General features: G+C 47.5%; 1 long non-coding RNA gene and 2 other non-coding genes across 5 annotated transcripts; all 3 read right to left on the minus strand.

The window, feature by feature from the left end:
- Positions 1 to 61: 61 nt before the first annotated feature.
- On the minus strand, positions 62 to 4,556 carry LOC100196901 (uncharacterized). 3 transcript variants are annotated; one of them, NR_038107.2, is made up of 6 exons: positions 4,446 to 4,556; positions 3,865 to 3,936; positions 3,346 to 3,430; positions 1,690 to 1,786; positions 1,493 to 1,570; positions 62 to 544 (listed from the first exon to the last, which is right to left on the minus strand). It is a non-coding gene; the product is annotated as an uncharacterized lncRNA (long non-coding RNA). The 3 variants fall into 3 exon arrangements; NR_038105.2 differs by having other exon boundaries at positions 1,441 to 1,570; NR_038106.2 differs by lacking the exon at positions 62 to 544 and having other exon boundaries at positions 1,006 to 1,570.
- LOC112442801 (small nucleolar RNA R38) lies at positions 1,928 to 2,012 on the minus strand. The gene has a single exon (XR_003031092.1). It is a non-coding gene; the product is annotated as a small nucleolar RNA R38 (small nucleolar RNA).
- LOC112442800 (small nucleolar RNA R38) lies at positions 3,502 to 3,579 on the minus strand. Its single transcript, XR_003031091.1, has one exon. It is a non-coding gene; the product is annotated as a small nucleolar RNA R38 (small nucleolar RNA).
- Positions 4,557 to 9,456: the final 4,900 nt, after the last annotated feature.

Genomic DNA, 9,456 nt, shown 5'->3' on the forward strand with positions numbered 1-9,456 from the left:
AGAAGAAATCATTGCTCTTACAACAGGTCTCAATCTGAAATCCACAAATGCTAGTAAGTCAACTTTTAAATGTTTTAATTTGCTTTAAAGTTAAGCCCAAGACACTGTAGAAACCCACTGAGAAATGTTTTTTTAGGCTCAACACCTGTTTCCCCTTAGTCTTCAACAGAGCGTGTACATGCAAGTTTCATTTTACAATCACTGCAGTCCCCCCACTGCACCAAGATCATCTAAATTCTGTGTGTGGTATTGCACATGTTCTTAGTTATACCTTAATTTACAAGAGGCAATCCTGAAGGAACTCATTCTAAGCCATCGATCATTTTCCTGTGTGTTTGTGTGTAAGGCAGGCTAGTGGGTCCCAAATGCCTCTTTCCAGGAGACGGTGCAAGGGCCCAGTAAAGAGCACCCACCAAGTGCTGGGGGCATTTATATTCAGACGCCCTCTGAAGTCAAACATACAGGTTCAGGGAATCCCCTGGTGGTCCAATGGTTAGGACTCGGTGCTCTCACTGCCAAGGGCCATGGTTCACCTGCGGCAGAACTGAAAAAACAAAACACAAAAAACCCCTCCAGGTTCACTTGGGTCCCGCACAACAGTCAAGTCCACTCAGCAGCAGACTGTGACCCAGCAGGCAGACCTTCCCACCTTCTGGCACGCCCTTTCACTATGTCTGCTCTAGGCTGTCGGCTGCTTGGACCAGTTTTCTAGTTCTTTAAATCCCACCCCAAATACAGCTTCCTTGGTGACCGAACAAATATGTGACCTTACATATGAAAAGCTGCACATACCTCCCAACTTCAGCGGAAAAGAGAGGCAATCTGTGCCCACTTCAAGCGTGGCATTTCAATGGGAACAAAGCCCAGTGCCACTCTGCTACTCTCCTGCTCACAAGCCAGCCATGCCATTCAGACAAGAGCTGGGCTAACCCCAGGAGAGTGCCCTGCATGAACAAGGCACCTGGAAACCATGCTAGTGCCATGGTACCCCTTCTTTCCTGAATGTCAGGATACAGTAAAAAGACGAGAGATCAGATAGCCCTGAAGTGTGCTCACTGCCACAGCCGGCATACATCTTCCATTGCCGTCTGTCTCAAAGAGCGCATTCATTTTCTTGAAATATGTGACAAGCACTCTTTCATTCCACAGTAAGAGCATAAGCCAAATCTGGGCCACTTGCCCATTTCTGCCACCTCTTATAGCCTGTGCCCTCAGAGCCAAAGGGTGACAAGGCAGCCCACCACTGGTTTTCAAGTGGCAGAGGGATGGGGCCCCAGGACTGGGGTCTCGGCAGGGTACATAAGCACAACTCCCTTTGGAGTGCGTTCCGTCTGATCCCTTGTAAAGCCTGAACTGCTTTTAAGAGCCCAGAGCCAGCCCCTTAAGCCTCAGAACAGATTGTTTTCCCTCAGTCGAGATGTTCAGACAGGGATAACTAACCATCACAGGCTTGCGGGGATTCTTTCGGACACGTAAGATAAAAACAGCTTACGTTACAAACAACGCGAGAGGAACGGTTTCACTTGCTTTAGGTAAAGCAGGTCGGTCCTGTTACACACGCTGTGGACACCTAGCAAAGAAAACAGAATCTATGTCAAAGTCACCTTGCCACTCAGCACAACCCAAGGGCCGGGGAAACAAAACGAACATCCACCCAGGCCTGTTCCAAAGGTTTTCTCTATTACACACGAGAGAAATTCCACGTCGGGTCCAGGGCAGCCACCACAGCACTGCAGCCAGTGTCTTTTTCTGGAGTATCCTTTTCGGCCTCAAACTGAAGCTGTACCTGGCGGGGGGAAATTGCAAAGGAAAATTCAAGAAGGTCTACACAAGTATCTCTTGGATAGCTCATTGTTAATTCAGGCATTAAACAAACAAACAAACCAAATAAACCAGGCCTCAATTTCTCTAAAGCAAACCTAGGAAACTGAGTCTCAGATATCCAGATTCCACACTCAAAGGCCTTTTTTCGGCCTTCAGACAGGGATAACTTCACATCATCATGGACTCAGCTCCCCACCCAGCTGCCAGTCCACAGCACTGACATCCACAGCACAAGCAAACCATGTTCTCCTTACCAAATTCCTTCCTTTCTCAGGAACTCATTCAATCTTATCTGCTTTATTAGAACGTGCTTTCCCTCACGGGCAAAAACTTTATATCTAGTGCCTAGCTGTACCCAGCGTCCCAGACCTGACACGCTGACAGCTCCTGTCCTTTTAAAGCCAGGGTCTCCCTGAGCACAAAGTGTCTAGTAGCCAAGTAAATCTTCCAGCATCTTTGAGCTGTCAGTAAAAATGTCTCAAACAGTGCAGATTACTTCTTCCAGCCAGACCACTGAAGGCCAGCTGCGCAAAGGGTGCCTGAGGCCAAGAAACATCAACACCAAGCAAGGTCACTTCTCCTTTGCTCACCTCTGTATGCAAAACGATATTGCAGAGCGACCATGTGGCTTTCAGTTCTTTAAGATAGGGATTATAGATCTGCCCTGAGAGCTACTTAAAAATAGCCAGTACTATAACCTTGCTGTAATAAAAATCCCTGAGCTAAAAGTAGATCAGATCATCTCACTGTTCCTCCACATCTGCTATTAAATGGCCACACGTGATCCTTGGGCCACACTCTAGAGCCATCTCACCCATCTTAGCATGGCCGGAGGTGGGGTCCAGGAACATTCTATAGGTGCAGAGCCAGATCTAAAAAGCACCACTCCTGTCTTTTAGAGACAAAGAAACAAGGTTCTGGTGTGGTTACCTGCTAACAGGCTAAGACTGGAGTCTCAGTCTAACAGTGGGTTTCAACTTTAACTCTACATTTTGGGTGGGGAGTTCTTTGTCGGGGTGGTGGGGGGCCTGTCATGTGCACTACAGGGTAATTAGGGGCATTGCCTGGATCCCAGCAACACCCTCCACCCCTAGTTGAGAACCACTAGTCGAACTCAATGACCAGCTGTTCAACTACATCTCACTACAGCTTAATAATAATGTCCCCCTTCCAAAATCACTTATAGCTATATTTTTATGGCTCTTAAAAAAAATAACCTAGTTGTGTAACTTTGGGCAGGTGAACTCATTAATTCAGTTTACTTACTCGGGAGCAACATAGGGAAAACATCTACCTCATACTGCTGTAACAATCACTGTGAGGGTACTTGGTGAGGGGTCTAGGAAAGAGTTCATACTACTTCTCTGGGCACTAAAAGGAAAAACTATTCAAGAAGGTCTACACAAGTATCTCTCAGATAGCTGTTAATGTCTGGGAAGACCCACACATCTCTGAAATCTAACAAGCCAACACTTAAAGGAACCATAATCTATGCAATTCTGTGAAAATTAAAACTCTTACCATTTATCTCATCACAAGGATCCTTACATCCCTGGATGACGGCTTTCTTGTGACTTTTTCAAAGCCCACAGCCTACATCTTTATTCTAAAAGAGAAATATGGATAACACATTAACAGGAACAAACTTACTCATTCCCAAGAACATAATTTAAAACGTTGAGCCTCAGCAAGTTAGAATTCCTCACAACAGAAGTCTTTTCAGACAGGGATAACTTTAAATCATCCTCAGCTCAACCAGTAAGGAACATTTCTAAATCTCAATCAACTTTAAAGCTCAAGTTCCAAGTCCCCCTTTTACCCGTGAATGCAGTGGCACCCACTTTCGTTTCAAAGAGCGACACCTAGTGGCCCCAATTACACTGGCACAGAGACCATCCTCATTTCTGGATTCTGGGTAGGACCCCCAACTGGTCCTGAGTCAGCCAGGATTCAGAGCTGCGGTGTGTGGCAGGCTTTAAGACCATCTCGGCTTTCTCATTTCTGTTGCCCACCCAAGTTCCTGCCTACATGCATCCTTACCTATTTCAGACTTCCATTCGTTACTTCTAAGCAGGTCTGCTGCTCACCGTCTCTGCAGATGCCAAAGAAAGCCTGTGGACAATAAAAACGTAAGCATGTTAAGGGTCGCTATAAAACTGCAGCCTTCCAAACAAAGTCTACCACGCCACTGATTATCAGCTGTAGAATTAAGTGAAAATTGATTGGGGCTGTCCTCTACGCTCTCCAACAGGAAGCCAAATATTTAGACGTTAATACCCTGGATGCGAGCTTGCCCCGTGGGAGGACCTGGGGGCCAGCAGGGCCGCTGAGCCTGGAAGCTCAGCGCTTGGGTGGCCGTGAGGCCTGGGAGGTGCGCAGGATGGAAGAGACGCTCTCCCCCAGGAGGGACGCTCCGATGCCAAAGGTGGGCTTGGGCTCTCTCTCCCTTCAGTAACAAAAACTCACACCCTTTGGAAAGTGTTTTCTCACCTCAGTTAATCCTCCCAACCACCTATGGGGGTGGGGGTTGGGGGAACCAGGCCTAGCGTCACTATTTCGCCTTCAAGCAGCGGAAGGCCAAGTATGCTAGCGCCGTATCAAGAAATAAGCTGTTTACCCACCTCCACAGCCTTCCCTCGGCCCAAGAGCCGAAGTTGCTGGCCTTGCTGGAACCACAGCGAGGAAGCCATGACTGCCAGCCATGCAGCCCGCATCGGAAGAGGGGGCGGGTTTCCGCCTGCGCGCAAGTCTTCACGGAAGTCTCGCGCGAACTCTCGCGCTATTGAGAAAGGGCTACTGGGAAATGTAGTGTGATCGACGGCCGCTGAGGGGCGCCCGAGGTCCCGAAGCCCGGGTAAAATGGTGGCCGCCACTGGGGACAGTAGAGAGCCCCCGGCGGCTAGAAAACGAAGACCGACGGTCGTTTCGGTCACAAAGTCGCTATCTGTTGAGTGAACAGGCTGTGCCTGGCCGAGACTGGCTGGATGGTGGAGGCCGCAGAAAGTTCGAGGGGGCTTCCAGAGGAACGACTGAGGGAGCTCGGGCCCCGCCGGACTTCGTAGTTAATTGCTCGACGGATTTTATTAGAGTCATGGAGGGGGTGGTTACGTTAGTGAAGGAAAAGGAGATTCCCGGGGAATTCGTTGTTCGACGTCCCGCTCCGTTGCTCTTAGTTGGGGCGCGGGCGGCAGAGGGCGCCCGAGAGCGACGCATCGGGCCGGGCCGGGCCGGGCCAGGCTCGAAATTCCCCTGAACCCCAGGGGCGCCATGCAAAAATAATTATACTTTACGAAAAGAACAGAGTAGTGTAACACCGTCTGCTACTGCTGAGGGCTGTTTTTCAGGCAGTCACCCCGGCTTTAGTTTTGAAATTGTAAAAGGGCAAAACAACGACTAGAGTCAGAGCCAGAATGTATACCTATTTGGAAATTAAATGTGCGGACTTCCCTGGCAATCCAGTGATTGACTCTGGGCTTCCAGTGCAGGAAACACTGGTTCGATCCTTGGTCAGGGAACTAAGATCTCACGTGCCGCATGTCCTACGACAGATAGTAATAATAATCATAATAGTAAAGTTGCAAGACCACGAAGCCTTTTCTACATCACCCTTTCCCCATTCTCACCAGCCCTTTAGCAATGATCTCAGTGGCATTTAAGTCTGGATTAAATTGTTCTGTGTGTAGTAATATGTTTCGGGGACTTATTTTCAAGTTACCACATTTGTTAATGTTTGCCTTCCTTAATTTGATTGTAAGCTCTTCAAGGCAGAAGTCTAATTTGTTTTTTTTTTTTTTTAATTCTTCACAGACCTAGTTGGTATTCCACTGCCTCTGCTCACAGTAAGTACTCCACAAATACAATCATTAACTCCGCAATAGCTCCAATTGTGTGAAATTGGCCCCTAAGTTTCTCTGTTTTACCCTTGAAGACAAATTATTTTGTACAATACCAAAAGAAAGAATGAGGTCTCTCCCCGCAGACTAAATGTATTTCAGGCTCTAAGTGTGGAATTTGCCAAAAGCTGCTTGTGTGTAGGCAGGTGATCTGCTGGCAAAACAATAATGATAGCTAATGCTTTATAGCACTTACTGTGAGACATTCACTCCTTGAGTACTTTATGGATATTAATTTGTTTCATCCTCACCACTGCATGGTGAAGTGCGTTATCACTACTCCTGTTTTTACAAATGGGGAAAGAGGAACATTGAAATGTTATGTAACTTGCCCCAGTTCACACACTAGTAACTGGTGGAATCGGGGTTTGATCCTAGCTTGTAGAGTCTGTACTTTTACGATGAAGTTATACTGCACTATGAGTATGTATATATAAATTGATCTTATATAGAAGGGTTTGGGGTTGTGGGGGAGGGGAAGGAAAACAGATTTTGTGTGTTTCCATGGGCGGTTAGGGATGAAACTGACAAGTGGGGTGTGGATGATGGGCACCTGTTCCAGTTCCCAGCCATTTTCTGGCAGGAAGAGTGAGGATGAGAGACTGCAGGAGCTGATCTGTGAAAGACCGAGGGCTATGGGCTCCTGCGGGGCTGTCTGAAAAAGTGAAAATGTTAGTCACTCAGTTGTGTTGACTCTGCAATCCCATGGACTGTAGCCTGCCAGGTTCCTCTGTCCATGGGATTTCCCAGGCAAGAATACTGGAATTGGTTGCCATTACCTTCTCCAGAGGATGTTCCCAACGAAGGGATTGAATCCGGGTGCCCTACATTGCAGGCAAGGGGCTGTCTTGGGTCCCAGACCAATTGCCACCCAGTGTGCAGTGAGGGCTGTTCATCCCAGCTCTGGAAGGGCCACTGTGCCAGAGGACACAGTGGAGCTTTCACACCTGACAGGGCCCTTGGTAGAACAACAGCAGGCTCACGGCGGATGGGGTGTCACGGGCTGCTGGGCTGTGGCCAAGTGCCTGAGCAAAACGCAGTGAGCCCTTGTGCCCGAGTACGTGTCAGGTGCACTGCACAGGCCACCCGGAAATAACCGGGAAACACACAATGCGCCAGCGTTCCTGAATGAGGGCAAGGGCTCAGAGCTATTGAGAGGGGAATGCTAATGTTGTTGTGACTTCATTTGCTGGTGAGCTCTAGGACATTTGAATTTTACATTATTCAAGGCCAGTGTAGACCTATATTTGTTACATGGAGAGTCACACAGTCTAGAGATAAATGACAGAAGTAGATCAGAAGCTTTACAGGGCAGGAGTCCCCAGGGCTGTGCAGGGACCTTGGCTCTGATTGCAGAGGGGAAATCTGGTCAGCTGACCTGCTGCGCTCAGGCAGTCAGCTCACGGAGTTCCATTCACTGATAGGATTTCAGTTCAGTTCAGTCGCTCAGTTGTGTCTGACTCTTTCCGATCCCATGGACTGCAGCACGCCAGGCTTCCCTGTCCATCACCAACTCCCAGAGTTCACCCAAACCCATGTCCATTGAGTTGGTGATGCCATCCAACCATCTCATCCTCTGTTGTCCCCTTCTCCTCCCACCTTCAATCTTTCACAGCATCAGGGTCTTTTCAAATGAGTCAATTCTTCACATCAGGTGGCCAAAGTATTGGAGTTTCAGTTTCAGCATCAGTCCTTCCAATGAATAGTCAGTACTGATTTCCTTTAGGATGGACTGGTTGAGTCTCCTTGCAGTCCAAGGGACTCTCAAGAGTCTTCTCCAACACCACAGTTCAAAAGCATCAATTCTCCAATGCTCAGCTTTCTTTATAGTCCAACTCTCAACATCCATACATGACTACTGGAAAAACCATAGCTTTGACTAGATGGACCTTTGTTGGCAAAGTAATGTCTCTGCTTTTTAATATGCTCTCTAGGTTGATCATAACTTTTCTTCCAAGGAGCAAGCATCTCTTAATTTCATTGCTGCAGTCAACCATCTGCAGTGATTTTGGTGCCCCCAAAAATAAAGTCTGACACTGTTTCCACTGTTTCCCCAAATATTTGCCATGAAGTGATGGGACCAGATGCCATGATCTTAGTTTTCTGAATGTTGAGCTTTAAGCCAACTTTTTCACCCTCTTCTTTCACTCTCATCAAGTGGCTCTTTAGTTTTTCTTCACTTTCTGCCATAAGGGTGGTGTCATCTGCATATCTGAGGTTATTGATATTTCTCCCGGCAGTCTTGATTCCAGCTTGTGCTTCATCCAGCCCAGGGTTTCTCATGATGTACTCTGCATATAAGTTAAATAAGCAGGGTGACAATATACAGCCTTGATGTACTCCTTTTCCTATTTGGAACCAGTCTGTTGTTCCATGTCCAGTTCTAACTGTTGCTTCTTGACCTGTATATAGATTCCTCAGGAGGCAGGTCAGGTGGTCTGGTATTCCCATCTCTTGAAGAATTTTCCAGTTTGTTGTGATCCACACAATCAAAGACTTTGGTGTAGTCAATAAAGCAGAAGTAGATGTTTTTCTGGAACTCTCTTGCCTTTTTGATGATCCATTGGATGTTGGCAATTTGATCTCTGGTTCCTCTGCCTTTTCTGAATCCAGCTTGAACATGTGGAAGTTCACGGTTAATGTACTGTTGAAGCCTGGCTGGGAGAATTTTAAGCATTACTTCACTAGCGTGTGAGATGAGTGCAATTGTGTGGTAGTTTGAGCATTCTTTGGCATTGCCTTTCTTTGGGATTGGAATGAAAACTGACCTTTTCCCAGTCCTGTGGCCACTGCTGAGTTTTCCAAATTTAAGACTTGGTATTATTCAAAAACTGTCTTCCCAGGTGGCTCAGTGGTAAAGAATCCACCTGCCAATCTGCCTCCAGGAGACCCTGGAGATGTGGGTTCAATCCCTGGGTGGGGAAGAGTCCCCTGGCAAAGGAAATAGCAACCCGCTCCAGTATTCTTGCCTTGGAATTCCCGTGGATAGAGGAACCTGGTGGGCTATAGTCCATGGGGTTGCAAAGAGCGGGACACAACTGAGCAACTGAGCACACACATTTGAAACCCACATTAATAGAAAAGAGTCTTTAAATATTGAGGTTAATGTCTTAACTGGAAAGTTGTGTTTAATTTTATGAATAAGAACACGAAGGAGGAGCAGTATTTCCCGAGCAGTTGGCTGCTTACATGGGGAGCAGTTTCTCCAGTGATATTCCCACCTGTGTGGCAGGCACCCTTAGCCCCACCACTGCCCGTCCTCCATGTGACGAACACCGCAGAGCTGCTGGGAGGCAAGCCCCGTCTCTGCCCCAAGGAGTGAGTCTTGAATAGTCTGCACCAGGCCCATGAGAAATCTCTTCCCTTCACCAGGAGTTGGTTTAGAAAATGATCTGCAGTGCAGTTCTGCCACATTTGGGAAGGTTTTCTAGTTTTGAAAAACAACAGCCTGCCTTCTGGTTTTGGGACCCCATGAAGTAATGCCTGAGAGCATGGAAGCCATCCTGTGTCCGGAAGGGCTGCTTCCTAGGAAGAGCGGAAAGTCGGCAGTGATGGACAGAACAAGCTTGAGTCCTGGAAGATGCTTTTGAGCTGCTGGAGAAGCCAGTCCCGATGTCCCCAGCCTTTAGACCTTTAGTTTGATTCAGAGACACATGTTTTTTCATGTCAATATTTCTAAATGTGGGAGGCATCCTGTGAGCACTGGCATCTTAGTTTGAGTGAAATACAGAGTGGGAGA

Source organism: Bos taurus, chromosome 19 (genome assembly GCF_002263795.3).
Source record: "Bos taurus isolate L1 Dominette 01449 registration number 42190680 breed Hereford chromosome 19, ARS-UCD2.0, whole genome shotgun sequence".
Taxonomy (NCBI): Eukaryota; Metazoa; Chordata; class Mammalia; order Artiodactyla; family Bovidae; genus Bos; species Bos taurus.